This window comes from Acomys russatus, chromosome 6 (assembly GCF_903995435.1).
Source record: "Acomys russatus chromosome 6, mAcoRus1.1, whole genome shotgun sequence".
In the NCBI taxonomy this organism is placed as follows: Eukaryota; Metazoa; Chordata; class Mammalia; order Rodentia; family Muridae; genus Acomys; species Acomys russatus.
In genome coordinates this window covers 78566389-78584494 of record NC_067142.1, presented here as the reverse complement: position 1 = coordinate 78584494, position 18106 = coordinate 78566389, and the positions used below count along the sequence as shown (strand labels likewise).

Sequence of the window (18106 nt, the reverse complement as noted above, 5' to 3'; positions counted from 1 at the left end):
TATGATGATGTCTGTGCATTCTGTAACTTTGTCTAAATATCCCAGATAGAGCCACAAACCAACTGGGCGGAAATCTTAGGGCATCATTTGTCAAAAAATTTTACTTCATGAGAATAGTTAAGATAAATTTGAGCCGGGTGCTGTAATCCCAGCACTCAGGGAGGCAGAGGCAGGTGGATCTCCGTGAGTTCGAGGCCAGCCTGGTCTACAAAGCAAGTCCAGGACAGCCAAGGCTACACAGAGAAACCCTGTCTTGAAAAAACAAAAAGAAAAACCAATAAATAAGTAAAAAGAAAAAAGAAAAAGATAAAGAAAAAAGAGTAAGTTTATACAAACAAATTTAAGGTTAAAAAAAAAAAAGTGACCTGGACTTTCTAGTGCATGCATGGAATTTGCACTGATTGAGAAGTGGAGGCATATGGGTATAAGAAACAGGCCACCTGGAACAATTTAGTGAAACTGCATCTCAAATTAATCAATTAATTAACTAACTAATTATGATAATAACAACAATAGTGCTGAGGAAACTCTCATGTCCATAATCTGAGCACTCCAAAGGTGGGGGCAGGAAGGTGCCAATTCAAAGGTGACCTGGGCTACATAAGCTTCTGTCACACAAAGATAAAAGAACCTCATGAGTTGTATCTTAGCGCTTAGTGTGCCTGAAGCCTCAGGGTCACTGACAGAACAAAAAGGCTTACGGGTAAATCTTTGCCATTGCACCAAATGTGCCAACCGTGTTGCTTCTACTTGTCCAGTTTCCCTTTATCTTGCCATTTGGCTTAGTTTGAATGTATTGATTGAGTCTGTGCATGTGACTAAAACACATAGAATTCTACAGTTAAAAGCTATGCATGTCTCTTCAGGCTTTACTGCACAAATCAAAATCTGAGCCATTCTCATCAAACTGCCTTCTTTCCTTTCACACCCGCCCCTCCCCCTGTTAGGCCAAAGCTGCGATCCTGCTGATTGCTGTTACTAAGTTAGCTCTGCCTCCCTTAAGGCTGCCTGTAAATATAGCACGCCCTTTAAAGGCTCCTGAAGTGTAACCCTGGAAGTCCCCAAGATGCTTTTCAGAATGTCCATGAGGTCAAGTGGGTTCATAATTCACAAACGTACTGCAACATTTTCTGTGCTCTTGAGGACTATTCAATAATTTTACACTCTTACTTTTCTTTTTTTTTTTTTTATTCTTTTTTTTTTTTATTAATTTATTCTTGTTACATCTCAATGTTTATCCCATCCCTTGTATCCTCCCATTTCTCCCCCCCCACCCCCATTTTTCCATTATTCCCCTCCCCTATGACTGTTCCTGAGGGGGATTACGTCCCCCTGTATATTCTCATAGGGTATCAAGTCTCTTCTTGGCTACTTGCTGTCCTTCCTCTGAGTGCCACCAGGTCTCCCCCTCCAGGGGACATGGTCAAATGTGAGGCACCAGAGTATGTGAGAAAGTCGTATCACACTCTCCACTCAACTGTGGAGAATATTCTGACCATTGGCTAGATCTGGGTAGGGGTTTAAAGTTTACCTCCTGTATTGTCCTTGGCTGGTGCCTTAGTTTGAGCGGGACCCCTGGGCTCAAATCTGCCTATCATATTGTTCTACTTGTAGATTTCTAGGACCCTCTGTATCCTTTTATTTTGCTATTCTCCCATGCGTCTCTCATTTAGAGTCCCAATAGGATGCCTTCCCCTCTGTCCCAGTTTCCTGGTAAGTGAAGGCTTTCGTGGGACATGCCCCTTGGGCTAGTATGCAGATATAAGTGAGTATATACCATTTGATTCTTTCTGCTTCTGGGTTAACTCACTCATTATGATCATTTCTAGCTCAATCCATTTATCCACAAATTTCGGGAATTCCTTGTTTTTAATAGCTGAGTAGTATTCCATAGTGTATATGTACCACAATTTCTTTATCCACTCTTCTACTGAGGGACACTTAGGCTGTTTCCATGTTCTGGCTATTATGAATAAGGCTGCTATGAACATGGTTGAGCAAATTTTCTTGTTGTGTGCTGGAGCATCTTCTGGGTATATTCCAAGGAGTGGGATAGCTGGGTCTTGAGGAAGCCCTATTCCCATTTTTCTGAGATAGCACCAGATAGATTTCTAAAGTGGCTGTACTAGTTTGCATTCCCACCAGCAATGAAGGAGTGTTCCTCTCTCCCCACATCCTCGCCAGCATGTGGTGTCACTTGAGTTTTTGATCTTAGCCATTCTGATGGGTGTAAGATGGAATCTCAGAGTTGTTTTGATTTGCATTTCCCTGATGACTAAGGAGGTTGAGCATTTCTTTAAGTGTTTCTCAGCCATTTGATACTCCTCTGTTGAGAATTCTCTGTTTAGTTCCAAGCCCCATTTCTCAATTGGGTTATTCGGTTTGGTGGTGTTTAATTTCTTGAGTTCTTTATATATTTTGGATATGAGACCTTTGTCAGATGTAGGGTTGGTGAAGATCTTTTCCCAGTCTGTAGGCTGTCGCTTTGTTCTCTTGACAGTGTCTCCTGCCTTACAGAAGCTTCTCAGCCTCATGAGGTCCCATTTATTAATGGTTGACATTAAGGCCTGGGCCGTTGGTGTTCTGTTCAGGAAATTGTCTCCTGTGCCAATATGTTCCAGGCTCTTTCCCACTTTTTCTTCTAAGTGGCTTAGTGTCTCTGGTTTTATGTTGAGGTCTTTAATCCACTTGGATTTGAGTTTTGTGCAAGGTGACAAATATGGGTCCAGTTTCATTTTTTTACACATAGACCTCCAGTTAGACCAGCACCATTTGTTGAAGATGCTATCCTTTTTCCATTGAATGGATTTGGCTTCTTTGTCAAAAATCAAGTGACCATATGTGTGTGGATTCATATCTGGGTCTTCGATTCGATTCCACTGATCAACCAGCCTGTTGCTGTGCCAGTACCATGCTGTTTTAATTACTATTGCTTTATAGTACAGTTTGAGATCAGGTATGGAGATTCCTCCAGAGCACCTTTTATTGTACAAGGTTTTTTGTTTTTTGTTTTTGTTTTTCCATATGAAGTTCAGAATTGAACTTTCAATGTCTTTAAAAAATTGTGTAGGTATTTTGATAGGGATTGCATTGAATCTGTAGATTGCTTTTGGTAGGATGGCCATTTTTACTATGTTAATTCTCCCGATCCATGAGCAAGGAAGATCATGCCATCTTCTCAGGTCATCTTCAATCTCTTTCTTCAGAGTTTTGAAATTTTTTTCATACAAGTCCTTCACTTGCTTAGTTAGGGTAACTCCTAGATATTTTATATTGCTTGAGGCTAATGTGAAGGGTGTGGTTTTCCTAATTTCTTCCTCTGCAAGCTTGTCATTTGTGTTTAGGAAGGCTACAGACTTTTTTGAGTTAATTTTGTATCCAGCCAATTTGCTGAAGGTGTTTATCAGCTGTAGGAGTTCTCTGGTGGAATTTTGAGGGTCACTTATGTACACTATCATATCATCTGCAAAGAGGGATAATTTGACTTCCTCCTTTCCCATTTGGATACCCTTGATCTCCTTTTGTTGTCTTATTGCTCTGGCTAGAACTTCGAGTACTATATTGAAGAGATATGGAGAGAGTGGGCAGCCTTGCCTTGTTCCCGATTTTAGAGGAATTTCCTTGAGTATCTCACCATTTACTTTGATTTTGGCTATTGGCTTGCTGTATATAGCCTTTATTATGTTGAGGAAAGTGCCTTGTATCCCCGATCTCTCTAAAACTTTAAACATGAATGGGTGTTGAATTTTATCAAATGCTTTCTCTGCATCCAAGGAGATGATCATGTGGTTTTTTATTTTCAGTTTGTTTATGTGGTGGATTACATTAATGGATTTCCAGATATTAAACCATCCCTGCATGCCTGGAATGAAGCCTACTTGGTCATGATGAATGATATCTTTGATGTGTTCCTGTATTCGTTTTGCAAGTATTTTATTTAGTATTTTTGCATCTATGTTCATAAGAGAAATTGGTCTGAAATTCTCTTTCTTTGTTGAGTCTTTGTGAGGTTTAGGTATCAATGAGACTATGGCCTCATAGAATGAATTTGGTAATTTTCCATCCATTTCTATCTTTTGGAGTAGCTTGAAGAGTATCGGTATTAGCTCGCCTTTAAAGGTCTGGTAGAATTCTGCACTGAAACCATCTGGCCCTGGGCTTTTTTTGGTTGGGAGACCATCGATGATTGCTTCTATTTCTGTAGGGGAAATGGGACTATTTAGCTTGTTTATCTGTTCTTCATTCAACTTTGGCAAGTGAAATTGTTCAAGAAAATTGTCCATTTCCCTTAGATTTTCAAATTTTGTGGCATATATGCCTTCAAAGTAGGATCTTATGATTCTTTGAATTTCTTCAGTGTCTGTTGTTATGTCTCCTTTTTCATTTCTGATTTTGTTGATTTCAATACTGTCTCTCTGCCTTTTAGTTAGTTTGGCTAATGGTCTGTCTATCTTGTTGATTTTCTCAAAGAACCAGCTTTTGGTTTTGTTGATTCTTTGGACTGTTTTCTTAGTTTCTAACTTGTTAATTTCAGCCCTGAGTTTGATTATTTCCAGGCGTCTACTCCTCTTGGGTGTTTCTGCTTCTTTTTTTTCTAGGGCTTCCAGTTGTGTTGTTAAGATGCTTATGTGCGATGTTTCTAATTTCTTTTTAAAGGCACTTAGTGCTATGAATTTTCCTCTTAGCACTGCTTTCAATGTATCCCACAAATTTGGGTATGTTGTTTCTTCATTTTCATTGAATTTCAGAAACTCCTTGATTTCTTTCTTTATTTCTTCCCTGACCCAGGTGTCATTTAGCAGAGAGTTGTTTAGTTTCCACGTACGTGTAGGCTTTTTGTTATTTCTGTTGTTGTTGAATTGCAGCCTAAGAGCATGGTGATCTGATAGGATACAAGGTATTATTTCAATCCTCTTGTATCTATTGAGACTTGCTTTGTGACCTACGATGTGATCAATTTTGGAGAAGGTTCCATGGGGTGCAGAGAAGAAGGTGTATTCTTTCTTGTTTGGGTGAAAGGTTCTATAGATATCTGTTAGATCCATTTGACCCATGGCATTGGTTAATGATGTTATTTCTCGGCTTAGTTTCTGTTTCAATGACTTATCCTTCAGTGAGAGTGGGGTGTTGAAGTCTCCCACTATTATTGTGTGGGGATCGATGTGTGGTTTAAGCTTTTTTAGGAGATCTTTTACAAATGTGGGTGCCCTTGTATTGGGAGCATAGATGTTCAGAATTGTGATGTCATCTTGGTTGACTTTACCTTTGACGAGTATGAAGTGTCCTTCCTCATCCCTTTTGATTAATTTTGGTTGAAAGTCTATTTTGTTCGATACTAAAATGGCTACACCTGCTTGCTTCTTGTGACCATTTGCTTGGAAAATTTTTTTCCAACCTTTTACCCTGAGGTAATGCCTTTCATTATGGGTGAGATGTGTTTCTTGGATGCAGAAGAATGTTGGATCTTGTTTATGTACCCATTCAGTTAGTCTGTGTCTTTTTATTGGAGAATTGAGGCCATTGATGTTGAGAGATATTAATGACCAGTGACTGTTAAGAGTCTTAATTTTGATGTTGTTTCCAGTCGAGCGTTTGTGTAGTTGTGTTTTTGCCATGGGATAGTTATCTATTTCCTGGGTAGTTTTGGTTGTAGCTTGACCCTTTGGGATGGAGTTTTCCTTCTAGTACCTTCTGTAAAGCTGGGTTTGTGGATAGGTACTGTTTGAATTTGTTTTTGTCATGGAATATTTTGTTAAAAATATGGAACGCTTCACGAATTTGCGTGTCATCCTTGCGCAGGGGCCATGCTAATCTTCTCTGTATCGTTCCAATTTTAGTATATGTGCTGCCGAAGCGAGCACCACTCTTACTTTTCTCCAAGGCTACAGGAAATATAACAATGTAACTTTGATTCAGAAGCAAATTTGAAAATCCAAATGTCTTTTTATTAAGCTAGACATTGAAGACATCCTTTCCCTAAAGTAAGATGTCTTTGTGTATTTTTGTGTGTGCGTATATGTATGTATGTATATATATTTGCATGTGTGTATGTATGCATGTGTGTATATATATTTGCATGTGCATGTATGTGTGTGTATCAGTGCATGCGTGTTGCCTGCATGTGTGTGTGCATATGCATAAGTATGTGTGTGTGAGAGCACATGTGTGTATGCTTGCCTGAGTGCTGAAGATCACAGCGAGAGCCTGTCAAAATGCTAGTTGAGTATTCTACCACTATGGCATATGCAAGCCCACAGGATCACTTTCATCACTAAATGTAATTGTTTGGACAAGGTTGATTATTTTCATTTAAACAGTTAACTTGCCTTCATTTAACATGTGGTGGCATTGTTAGTGTTATTTTAAAGCAAACAACTATTTTCAGCTACTCCATTTTAATTTCTGATGTGACAGGCATTGATAGCTATGGATTACGTAACAAAAGCTCTTTGTGGTCCTTAGTAGCTTCTAAACATGGAAAGTGGTCCTGAGATCAGAGCGTCAGGTAGGCAGCCATTCATTCCTTATTATTGCAGAGTAGCCTTTGATTCCTATGGCACAGTTTATTGATTTGTTGTCTTGTTAGATCTATTTCTGCCATTTGTAAAGGTGCCACGAACATCCCAGTATGTGAATGCATATTTTCTTCTGTGTTGAGCAAATATTTAGAAGTGTGGTTGCTACACCCCAGGGTGTTTTTAACTCTCCAACAGGAGGTTGTTTAGACTTTCTCCAAGTGCTCGGTGCCCTTACAATCCCTCTACACCCTTCCTTAGTTTTGATGTTGTCCATCGTTCATTCAGCTGCGCTGATAGCTATGCAGTGCGTGATTTTTATTTCCCCATTTACTAAAAGCAACTAGTGACTTCTCAGGCACCTACTGGCCATTGTGTATCTTCCATGACATTTCACTAGAAGGCTCTTTTTCATATCTGTTACTTATATTTTTAAACACCATAACTATACTTGGCAAATATTCTCTCAGTTCTATAATTTGCTTTTTGTTTTAGGGGTTCCTTCTGACTACTAGAGGCTTAATGATTCAAGATCATCATTGTTGTTTTTAATGGCTAGTGTCTTTTGACTGAAATATTAAAATATCCCAAGCTCATAATTGGCTTTGCAGAAATAAAATTTAAAAAAAAAAAGAAAGAAATACTTATATTTTTTTTTTCAGTAGAAGCTTATACGTTTATTTTTTATATTTAGGCCATGAGGTGTCTCAAGTTAACTTTGTGTTGCAACAGCAAAAAGATTGGCTGCTTTCCCATGGCCCAACTTCCATGCAGAACTGGAGTCAGTTGTTTTAGTGCAATACTGAGGACACTGTTGCCTCACTGAAGGAAGTGATGCAGCCAGGGGCCTTGAAGGATCCTTTAAGACCCTTTTTAGGCTTAGGGAGATCTACCCTCACAGCGCATCCACCTGTGCCCAAGATCAGCCACGACACTGTGGAACTGTGCTTTCAGCACCATCCTCGCCCAGCTGGTGCACTGTGGAACTGTGCTTTCAGCACCATCCTCGCCCAGCTGGTGCACTGTGGAACTGTGCTTTCAGTGCCATCCTTGCCCAGCAGGATGGGTGGTTTCTCTGCATTCTGGTGCTTCCAGTTCTTTTATTGCAGCTGAGGAAGTCTTACCTTTCAGTCAGAATCCCAGCTCCAGTCTTACATCCGTCTTTCAGTCCCTACTTTTATGTTTTTTTTTTCTTTTCAAAATTTTTTATTTAAGTAATTTTCTCAGATTACATCTCAATTGTTATCCCCTCACTTGTATCTTCCCATTACCCCTCCCTCCCGCTTTCATCCTATTTCCCTCCCCTAGGTCTGTGACAGAAGGGGACTTCATTCCCCACTATAGGATCACAGTCTATCAGGCCTCTTCCTGGTAGCATGTTTACTTTTCCTCTGAGTATCAGCAGATCTCAACACCAAGGGGAAGTGATCAAATAGAGGGCACCAGAATTCATGTCCTAGTCAGTCCCTGCTCTCCACACAGTTGTGGAGAATGTGACGTCCATTGGCTAGATCTGAATAGGGGGTCTAGTTTTACTACATGCATTGTCCTTGGTTGGTACAGTAGTTTGAGCAGACCCCTTTGTGTCCAGATCAGCCAGCCTTAATGGTCTTCTTGAAGGATTCTAGGACACTCTGGACCTTCTAATTTTCCATTCTTCCTTACCTCTCACAACAGGAAGTCCCAGTATCTATCCCAATCTCTGGCTAACTCTTTGGAATATATCCAAAAGATGCTCTGCCACACAACAAAGACATATGCTAAACAATGTTCATAGCAGCCATATTTGTAATAGCCAGAACCTGGAAACAACCTAGATGCACCTCAGTTGAAGAATGGATAAAGAAACTAGTATATTTATATTATGGAATACTACTCAACTATTAAAAACAAGGAAATCCTGCAATTTGCAGGCAAATGGATGGAACTAGAAATGATCATGCTGAGTGAGTTAGTCCAGACCCAGAAAAATACACATGGCATATACTCACTTATAATTGGACACTAGCAAAAGAGAGCTGTCACTTGAAAGTCTTTACTTTTATGTTTTAACCTATCTCATCTAACAATCTGGACTCTGCAAGGTCTTTAAAGACCTTCATCTTGTTCACTTTGAGAGCACTCAGAGGAGCTAGCATAGCAAAGCTCACATAGTAAGTGTCCTGGCAGGACTGTTCCTGCTGAGCTGATTTCTTCCAGGTTAAGACTGCAAAGGACCTTGCAGTGGTTTGAATAAGCAGCGTCCCCTGTAGGCTCATTCATTTGAACACTAGGCCTCCAGCTGGCAGAGTTGTTTGAGAAGGTCTAGAAGGCAAGCCCTTGCTGGAGGAAGTATGTCACTAGGGGTGGGCTTTAAGATTCCAAAGCCTTGTACCATTCCACTGTGTTTTCTCCCTCTCTCTGCTTCATGCTTGTAGTTCAAGATGTGAGCTCCCAGCTTTTGTTCTTTCAGCCACGCCTACTGCTTGTTGCCATGATTGACTCTTAGTCCTCTGAAGCCATAAGCCCAAATAAACCTTCCTTCCATAGAGTGCCTTGGTTGTGGTGTTTTGTCACAGCAGCACAACAGTAACTCATACATGCTTCTTATTGGAACTTGTCTTCACATTCTTCCTAGTCTGAGATAGAGTGACCTTAATACCTCCTAAACAACCCATAATAAGATATAAATGACTGATGCTCTGGGAAAGATGGCACCTTCTAGCAGGAGAACCCTAGCTCTTCAGTTAACCAGCTATCCCAGAAGAACATTTTTAGATACAAATTCTATTCTCCATCACTGTCAAGGGGTAAGGCTGGCATTGAAACTTGGTATCAATTATTCTATAGATTTTTTTATATGTGTAAAGAAGGAACTCTGCAGAAAGAAATATAAATCCCTGAGTTATTTAAAATATAATTTTGCCATGGTGATAGCAAACCTTCTTTTAAAGCTTAGTGGGCATGTCCTGAGTGTTTGGGCCTCGGCTTCATCAATTTCTAAAACCTTCCTAAGAGAAGAGCCAAGATCATCTGTCACCTTAGAAACAAAACCAGTTAGAAAGTAGCCTCATTCTTAGAGAACTCCGTGTCTTGGCTGAATATCACACACTCACATCACTTAGGTTAAGAGACAAAAGCAATTCATTGGTAAATCACAGCTTTTTGTACAGAACCAGTGAGAACATTAGACAATCGGGCTTCAGAAAGGTCAGGAGCAAAGTCCTTGGGCAGCACAAAGTGATGGAATGTTTATTTGGGCAACCACTAACAAGAGGAATGACTTCCAGCCCTTTCCTGCCCTCATCTCAGTCAGCTCTATATTTAACTTCCCTGGAGAGAGAGTGGGAGAGAGAGAGAGAGAGAGAGAGAGAGAGAGAGAGAGAGAGAGAGAGAGAGGAGAGGGATAGAGGAAAAGAGACACACAGAGAGAAAGGAGAGAGTGGGCTAGCCTGGCTAGTCTCTCAGACCCCACCTCCACCCTGTGGCCAAAAGGGCCTGAGGTGAGGAGGAGAAAAGCACTTCACTGGTTCAGATGATAAGGAAGGTGGGGGAAGTTTGTTCCCAGTGAAGAGAGTGGGCACCGTTGCCAGCAAAGGGGGAGTGTCGGTACAGCAGACATCCCTGAAGGGCTTCCAAACCCAGGGCATGGCTCCCCGTGCTAGGACTTAGCTCATACTTGGTCTGGAACAAATGCTTTCCTGGTAAGGACGGGGATTTTGGAGGCTGTAATAAATAGCGAAGTGTGCCTTCTCCCTGACACATATTTGACTACAGACACACAGAGGGAATTAAGTTATCTTTAGTAATCAAAGTTTCCCAGAAAATAAAAATACTTTTCAACACAAGTGGTGATTCATGGTCCCCTCCCCATCCAAAGAAAACCACAAGTAGATGAAGTTGAGTGCTGTCACAGTACCTTCTTGTGGCACTAAGGGATCTGGCGTGGCCTTTCCCAGGTACCCAAGGTGGATGTGTAAAGAAAAGAGTGATCAGTTGAGTTCCTTATATTTCCTGCCTCTCAACATATGGCCTCTGTAAGTGGACTTGTGGCTCTTTTCGAGGCTTTTATTTTACTTTTACTTATGTATCTCTCTGTTCATGTTTGTGTATGTGTGTGGGTGAATGCATGCATGCATATGTGTATGTGTGTGTACATGGGTGCATGTATGCATGCATATGTCTATGTGTGTGTGCATATGTGTGTGTGCGCGCGCACGTGTGGTCATGTGTGTGTGGTCATGTGTGTGTGTGTGTGTGTGTGTGTGAGTGTGTGTGTGTGTGTGTGTGTGTGTGTGTTTGCATGTGTGGGTGCTCTCAGAGGCCAGAAGAGGGTGTCAGGCTCAAAAGCTAGAATTGGAGATGTTTGTGAGCCACCCTGTGTTGTTTCCAGGAACTGCACTCCTGTGTCCTCCAAGAGCAGTAAGAGCTGTTAACCACTGAGCCGTCATCTCTCCAGTGCCTGAAAAGGCATTCGTAAATAACAACAGCACGCTGAGTGAACATGTGCAACATACAAAATGAGTCTGGGTGCTCACTAGTACTGTACCATGGAGTCAGCAAAGCATTCTGGGATTTCGTGGTGTCTGAAGTCAAGCTCAAAAGTGATAATACGGGGGATCAGAGTGCTAGGTCAGTTTTGTTTACTCCACTGTAGTGGATACATTGAGAGCACCCTCAGCACTGGCAGCTGTCCCTGACACACACACAGGGAGTACTGCTGGCCCAAGACCCTCAGTCATCAGGCCTTTCTGCAGAAAGTGCCCACCACCACCAGTTCACATCTGATGCCTGGGCAGAAAGACCAGGTTCAAAGCCAGCGCAGCTGCACTTGGGTGGGGCGGTCCTTTCAGCCTTCCTAACTTAGTGCTTTCCCTGCACAGTGGGCCTTGGCATCTCTTGAGATAACGGGGCGGAGCTTCTCCCTTCCTGCCCTTGCTGCCATCTGCTGTCCCATGGGCGCGTTGCTACAGAGCAAAGTACTTCCGCATGGCAGTCTGCATCTTTGAGTTGGCATCTTAGGGGACCTGGCCTGCCCAACCATGAAGCTGGAGTGGAGTTAATTCCATTTGTGTGTGTGGCGTGGTACAGAATTTTTTTGATGAGATGATAACGGTGGAGCTGCTCCCCGCCATCTCTGCTCACCTTGTTTAGTTACAGGGTATATTTCCTGTTGTCCTCATCCTCCATCCCCTTGTGTCTGGATCGGACAGCTGGAGATCTGGGGCCACTGTGACTCACTGCAAGTCTCAGGCCACTCAGGCTCCCAGATCCTTAGCTCCCAGGGCAGGGGCTGACTTTCAACTTATGTTTCTCTGCTTTTCATGAGTTTGTGTGTGGAGTGTACATCTGTGCTGTGTGTGTGTGTGTGTCTGTGTGTATACACACACACACATGTGGGAGGCATCCATGTGTGTGCTAGTGTGTGTACACGTGCATGTGTGGAGATGAGGGTGATATGAAAAATCTTCCTGTTGCTCTTCCACCTTGTTCACTGAGGCTGAGCCTCCCGGTCAAACACAGAGCTTGAAGATGTGGCTGGCCTGCACAGCGCAGGCAGGTGGCTGTGGGATGCTCCACCCATGCAGCAGCATTTCCATCTTCCAAGGAGCTGAAATCCAGTCCTCTTGCTTGGGTAGGGAGCACTTTAACCTCTGAGCCATAGTTTCTACTTTTATGCTGAGGAGGCAGAAGCAGATGCTACTTAACTTTCCTTAGCTTAAGTACTCATGGTTTTGTGGCTAGTAAAGCTTCTGCACGAATCACTTAATTTTGATTTCTATTTTCTCTAAAATGGGACAATGTTTGGCTCACAGAGCTGATGCAGCCATTTAATAATAAATGTGACCCGTGCCTTATGGTGGTGAGCTACTAAGCAAGTAAAAGCAATCGCTGTGTCTGTTGTTTTCTCCAATAAGAGACAAGGCATTTCCCACTGTCCCCCAAGAGTCACAGGCTTAACACACAGAGAGACCACTGAACTGTGATACAGGCTTGGCTGAATATTTGCCTCCCGTTAGAAGAGCTGCCATTAAGTGTGCAGCCTATAAACAATGCTATAGGTAGGACTGAAAATAAAACACAAGGTTTTTCTAAAAGCATTTTCATGTAATGGCTCCTTTCAAACACATCAAAATTATCCCAAATGAAACAAAGTGAAAACCAAGACAGGAGGCGGAGAAATGGGTCAGCAGATAAATGCACTTGCTGCTTTTGCAAAGGGCCCAAGTTCAATTCCCAGCACACTGCAGCTAACGACCATATATAGCGCTTGTTCCAGAGGATCCAATGCTTTCTGCTGTCTGCAATTTATGTATGCGCTGGATACAAGTACACACATGCAGATAGAATACTCATACATGTAAAATATAAATAAATAAATACATAAAATCTTTTTAAAAGCCAAACCAAACTCTCGGCATTACTTATGGAAACACACACACACACACACACACACACACACACACACACACACACACTACCTGAAGTAAACAGCAAAGCTTTGAAGGTTTCTCTAGTATCCGGTCTCAAGCTCATAAAGAGTAATGTGGAGTCAGGACAGGAGGGCAATTCCTGATCCTCCCACTGAGACGGACCCTGGGATGCCTTCCTAACAGTTACATGCTGCCCTGAATCCTGGAACAGAGGAGTCATGCAACACATTTTTACATTCTTCCTCAGTTCAGTATTGATTTTTAATGAACTCTGAAAGCTTGACCATGACTGCTAAGTTCGTTCGCTCTGGGTCCTTCCCTACAGACAATCTCCACCATATCATTCTCAGAAAAGTAAAAATTCCAGACCTGTTGCTGACTAGCCCCGTGTCTTTGTCCCTGAATTTGACAGCTACCTTAATAGGCCTTGCCTTCTGCCTTCTTGGCTGGACCCACCACACCTCTGCATCTCCCCTTTCCCACCTCGGAGTGACCAGGGAGCACTGGCAGGGAGGGAGATGTGGCAACCTTGTGGCGTATCTGAGCACACACCCTGCGGCCTGAGGCACAAATGCCTGGATTCGGGTCCAGCCATTACATGAGTGCAGCTGCATCCTAGGCTCAGCAGAAGACGCAGGAAGGTTTTGTTCATGCCGCAGAAGACAGACTAGGACTCAAGGGATGGCATTTTCCCTCAGAGGGTCATAGCTGCTCTTGGCTTCTCAGCTTTCTTCTTCATATGTTTTAATGGAGGTCTGTTCATCTTTTTCAAAGCATTCCTCCCATCTGCTTCTAGACAAGGTGTTTGACAAAATTGCATTAGGTGATACATGCTGGCTGCAAGCTAATAAAAGAATAACCAGATAAGTAATAAGTAGGTTTTTAATCAGAACACTATATTGAGCAGGAGATAGTAAAATCCCCTGTAACTACCTGCAGATGCTGAAAACCTATAAAGCTGCAGCCCAGGTCAAAAAGGCTTACCTTCCTAATATGCTAGCCTTTGTTTTGTCTATAGCTTTATATTGGGTTTAATAAACTATCACTTTTATTATGCTCAGTATATAACTCCTGGAGTTTTATTATGCTAGCTTTAATCCCAGCATAGGCGAGGCTAAGCATAGTATTGCGTATGTGGACATTTTGAAATGGAAGAGTTAAAATTGTGTTTCCTGAAAACACTTATTTTTACTAAGCAAATCACTGAAAATCACATTCAGCCTCCTGTTCTTGCGGTTGTGTCTTCTATGATACAGACTGTTAAGATTCTTAAAATATCTAAGTAGTTCACGGGCAAAATTATGATTTCAACAGAATCCATGTGGAGTAAAACCCAGAGAAAATGATGGGTTATAAGGAAACCTGATATCCTTTGCCTGACCCCAAAACTTGTTGTAGAAACACTGGCTGGAAATATTAGGAAGGAGAGAAAATACCGCTGGGATCTTAATGTATTCTACAGACTTCCCTGTACTCCTGGGGACAGTTAAGCTTATGGTTTGGGCATTTATGTGTCTGATGAGGTTTGGAAAAGTCTGTTTGCTGTCATTTTGCTTGGTGCTACTCTTGGGAATGTACTGCTAGTATTGAGTTAGTATGACTTGAAATCTAATGTGTATAGACAACAGTCAGGGAAATTATCAACTTATCACGGACCTGTTTGCGGGAGATGTTTGATTTTCGCTTGACTCTGACTATGAGACCTTCCAGGGGAAGAAATATGTTTTCAGTAGTGTCCAGTTCTAAGCGCTAGCTATCACTGTCTTCAATCACCCATGGAACAGGAGTTAATTGGGAATCAATAGCACCTTTAATTTTTCTTTCTATTTGTATATTTGAACCATAGAGCCAATGATCCAAAACTTTGATGGTGAGTGATTTAATTACATTGTTTTTTCAATTCAATATGCACGCTAAACTTTTGTGGAGGTCTGAATTTTAGACCTCCTCATATTCAAGCACGAACTCTTTGAGAGAAGAATCTTGTCTCTCATTGATTGGTCTCTGGCTCCCATCTCCCAGTAGTAGTAGTCACCACAGTCTAGCGGATGTCTCTTCAGTACCGGGGCACTCAGCCTATTTTCTTGGAATAAGACTAGATGTGCCAGGGAATGGCTGCATGAGGCTGGAGAAGAAGAGAGGTGCTGTGTCCTCCTCTAGCTTTGCTCCTGAGGGCTGGAGTTGGTAAGTGACAAGTAACTAATGTGAACTGACTCACTGGGAGATCGCCCAGTCTTTGCCTTGAACTTTAATTTCTTTCTTGGAAATAGATTACGGGTTACGACAGGAGACTGACTCCCTATTGTATGTAAAGGTTCTGATTTGCTCTCATGATTCCATCTCTGGGAATGATTTTTAATGAGCCCCTATAGCTTAAGAAACATGAACTCTCTCATCTATTTATCATATATATATCATCTATCTACCTATTATCTACCTATCTATTATCTATCTATTATCTATCTATCTATCTATCTATCTATCTATCTATCTATCTATCCATCTATCCATCTATCTATCTACCTGATCTAGATATTAAAATACATGACCTAGGTTATTTGGGCATTGTTCAAGACTTTTTGACTTGGGAGAATGAGACACAGCCACACATTTTTGTCATGGACCCTGGATATTCTAGGCTATAGCTATACAGCCTTGGAAAGGATTGCTTGTTCTTATTTACCTCCGTGAGGAATGCTCTGGGTTCTTCTACAGGTAAGAAGGAAGAGGTAGAGATTCTTACCATAGACAGCAGAAGAAGCAAGGAGTTCCTTTTCTGAAGCTTAGGTTTCTTTTCTTGGATATATTGAAGACCAATAACAAGAGTACAGTGAGTGCTTTGGACAAAGAAAGAAGCAGGGCATTCTGACAGGCAGTACTGTTTGTTGTGATATGATGGGCGCTTGTGCGGTGTGTATACTTTCAGCATCAATATTGAGAGGCCCTAGATAAAATCTGATATGCTGCTGCACTTCACTCCTTCTCCTGTGGAGGTCGCTGTGACTCCCCTCCTTAGTTAGTAGGATGTGCGTGTTGAGTTGAGGGTGGGATTGTGGTTGTCTTCTTGTGTAAATTGGCAAGACTTCGGCTGCCACATGAGTGGACAGGGGCACAGTAGCATGGTCAGGTGTGGCTGGAAAACTTATGCGGTGTCAACTTTGAGGTGCCAGCTGCAACTAGGCGGTGATTTATTGCGGAGACACAGCTTGACGTGGGCTGTGATCAGAACTCCTAACGGAGTCTCCTGGAGAGGGCCTGGTGGGCTAGCCCAGACAGATTTGGTTCCAGTCAGACTGGAGAGCTGGAATGCCTGGGGTGTTGTGATCTTCACTGCTTCAGACAGAGGAAAGGACCCTCGGACACACTCTCCCCCTACACAGTTGCCACTACACAGACAAGGGAAGGGCTTGGGAAGGCGCAGGGTGAGCTCATCATGCGCGCTGAGAAGGAAAATATCTGGATAGAGCAAGCATGAGTAACTTTTATCTTATTTAAGGAATATAATTCAGAGATGTCCATTAAAATCCCAGGTAGTTGTAATAAAATAGGTATAATTTACACTAACTGAGTCCCTTTTATGTTATCTTATTTCCAAGGCTTCCCTCCCCCCCCCCCCCCCCCCCCGCCGCAGTTTAGTTTGCAAAGCAAACAGCACTTTTTCTTACTAAACTTATTTGCTAATCTCGTACACCCTGACTCTTACCTCCTTCCCACCCCTGTCAACCTCCCTCCCTCCCTCCAAGCCCTGTTCTCACATTGATGCTTTCTTAGCTTTGTTTTGTAACCCACCAAGTTTCACCAGAGCTGTCGGTGTGGCATCCGGTTTCTCCTTCCTTCTCTGTCTATCATTCTCCCTTTTTTCTTCCCTTCTCTTCCCCTTCCTTCCTTTTCTTCCTTCATTCTTCTCTTTCCTCTTCCTTCCTCCCTTTCTCCCCTCCTCTTTCTTTCTTTTTCCTTTTTCTCACACCTTCAAGCACACAAATCCAATTTCCATCACTGTTGTATGCTCAGCAGTCCCCCCAGCTAGAGGACTCACTACACACACACACACACACACACACACACACACACACACACACACACACTCACACACACACTCGCACACATGCATACATGCACGTACACACACAGGCCTCCTGTGCTTCAGCAAGCCTCTGCTCTCTTCTGGGAAATGCCCATTGCAGCCAGGCAGATTGGCTCTTTCTAGTCTATCACCAGGAAGTACAAGTTGCCATAAGTTCCTTCCACTATACATGTGTCGTCTTATACGACACCACGACATTTTGTTCAATGGCAGTCTACATACATGACCTGTCCTATGACATTATAACAGAACGAGAAGTTCCGATAACTGGGAAGTCATAGCTATTGTCACACCGTGCACACCTGTCACTTTATGCTTGTGATGATCCTCTGGTGTAATAGGCTATTTGGACAATCACAACAACCCAATTTATCGTTAATGAGATAATTCTTATGAACATATTATAATTCAAGAGTGGAGCATAGAGTAACATCCCTGGCCACCACACTCACTACTCAAACAGGCATGAGCAGTCCTTTATATCACATTTTACTGCATCTGTTTTCTGTTTAAATGTGCTTAGGTTCGTAGATTCTTGCCATTGTGTTAGAATTGCCTACAGCGCTCAGCGCAGAAATCTGCTTTATCAGTCTGTATGCTACGAGCAACAGGTTAAGCTATATAACACAGGTGTGTTTTGAGATATTCTCTCTGGGCCCGTACAAAGCACACCTCAGGACAGTGTCAGTAAATCCCGACCCACGTGGACAGCAGCCTACCACACGGCTGGTCTGGAAGGAGAGCACCTCTGGCCTATGTGGTCTTTGGCTTTCTAGATTTTGTTGGACTGATGAATAGTTGAGGGTGGGTTTCCTACTCACTCTCCAGTACACACACACACACACACACACACACACACACACACACACACATACACATACACACACATCCATACGCACACGCGCGCGCGCGCGCGCACACACACACACGCAATGCCCCAGTCCTTCCTGCACACTGCCCCATGATTCATGGAAAGATGTTTGTCAGAAGCATAGCTACTTTGGGATCAGAGTTCAGACAGTGATGTGCTCTTGGTGCAAACCCAAAGACATGTATCCTCAGGTTCCATGTAAAAAAAGTCCCTTACTGTGATG

The 18106-nt window shown here is 42.5% G+C and overlaps 1 non-coding gene across 1 annotated transcript; it reads right to left on the bottom strand.

Annotated features, from left to right (window-relative positions):
* Window positions 1-5754: 5754 nt before the first annotated feature.
* LOC127191245 (U6 spliceosomal RNA) lies at window positions 5755-5861 on the bottom strand. The gene has a single exon (XR_007830861.1). It is a non-coding gene; the product is annotated as a U6 spliceosomal RNA (small nuclear RNA).
* Between the last annotated feature and the right edge of the window lie 12245 nt (window positions 5862-18106).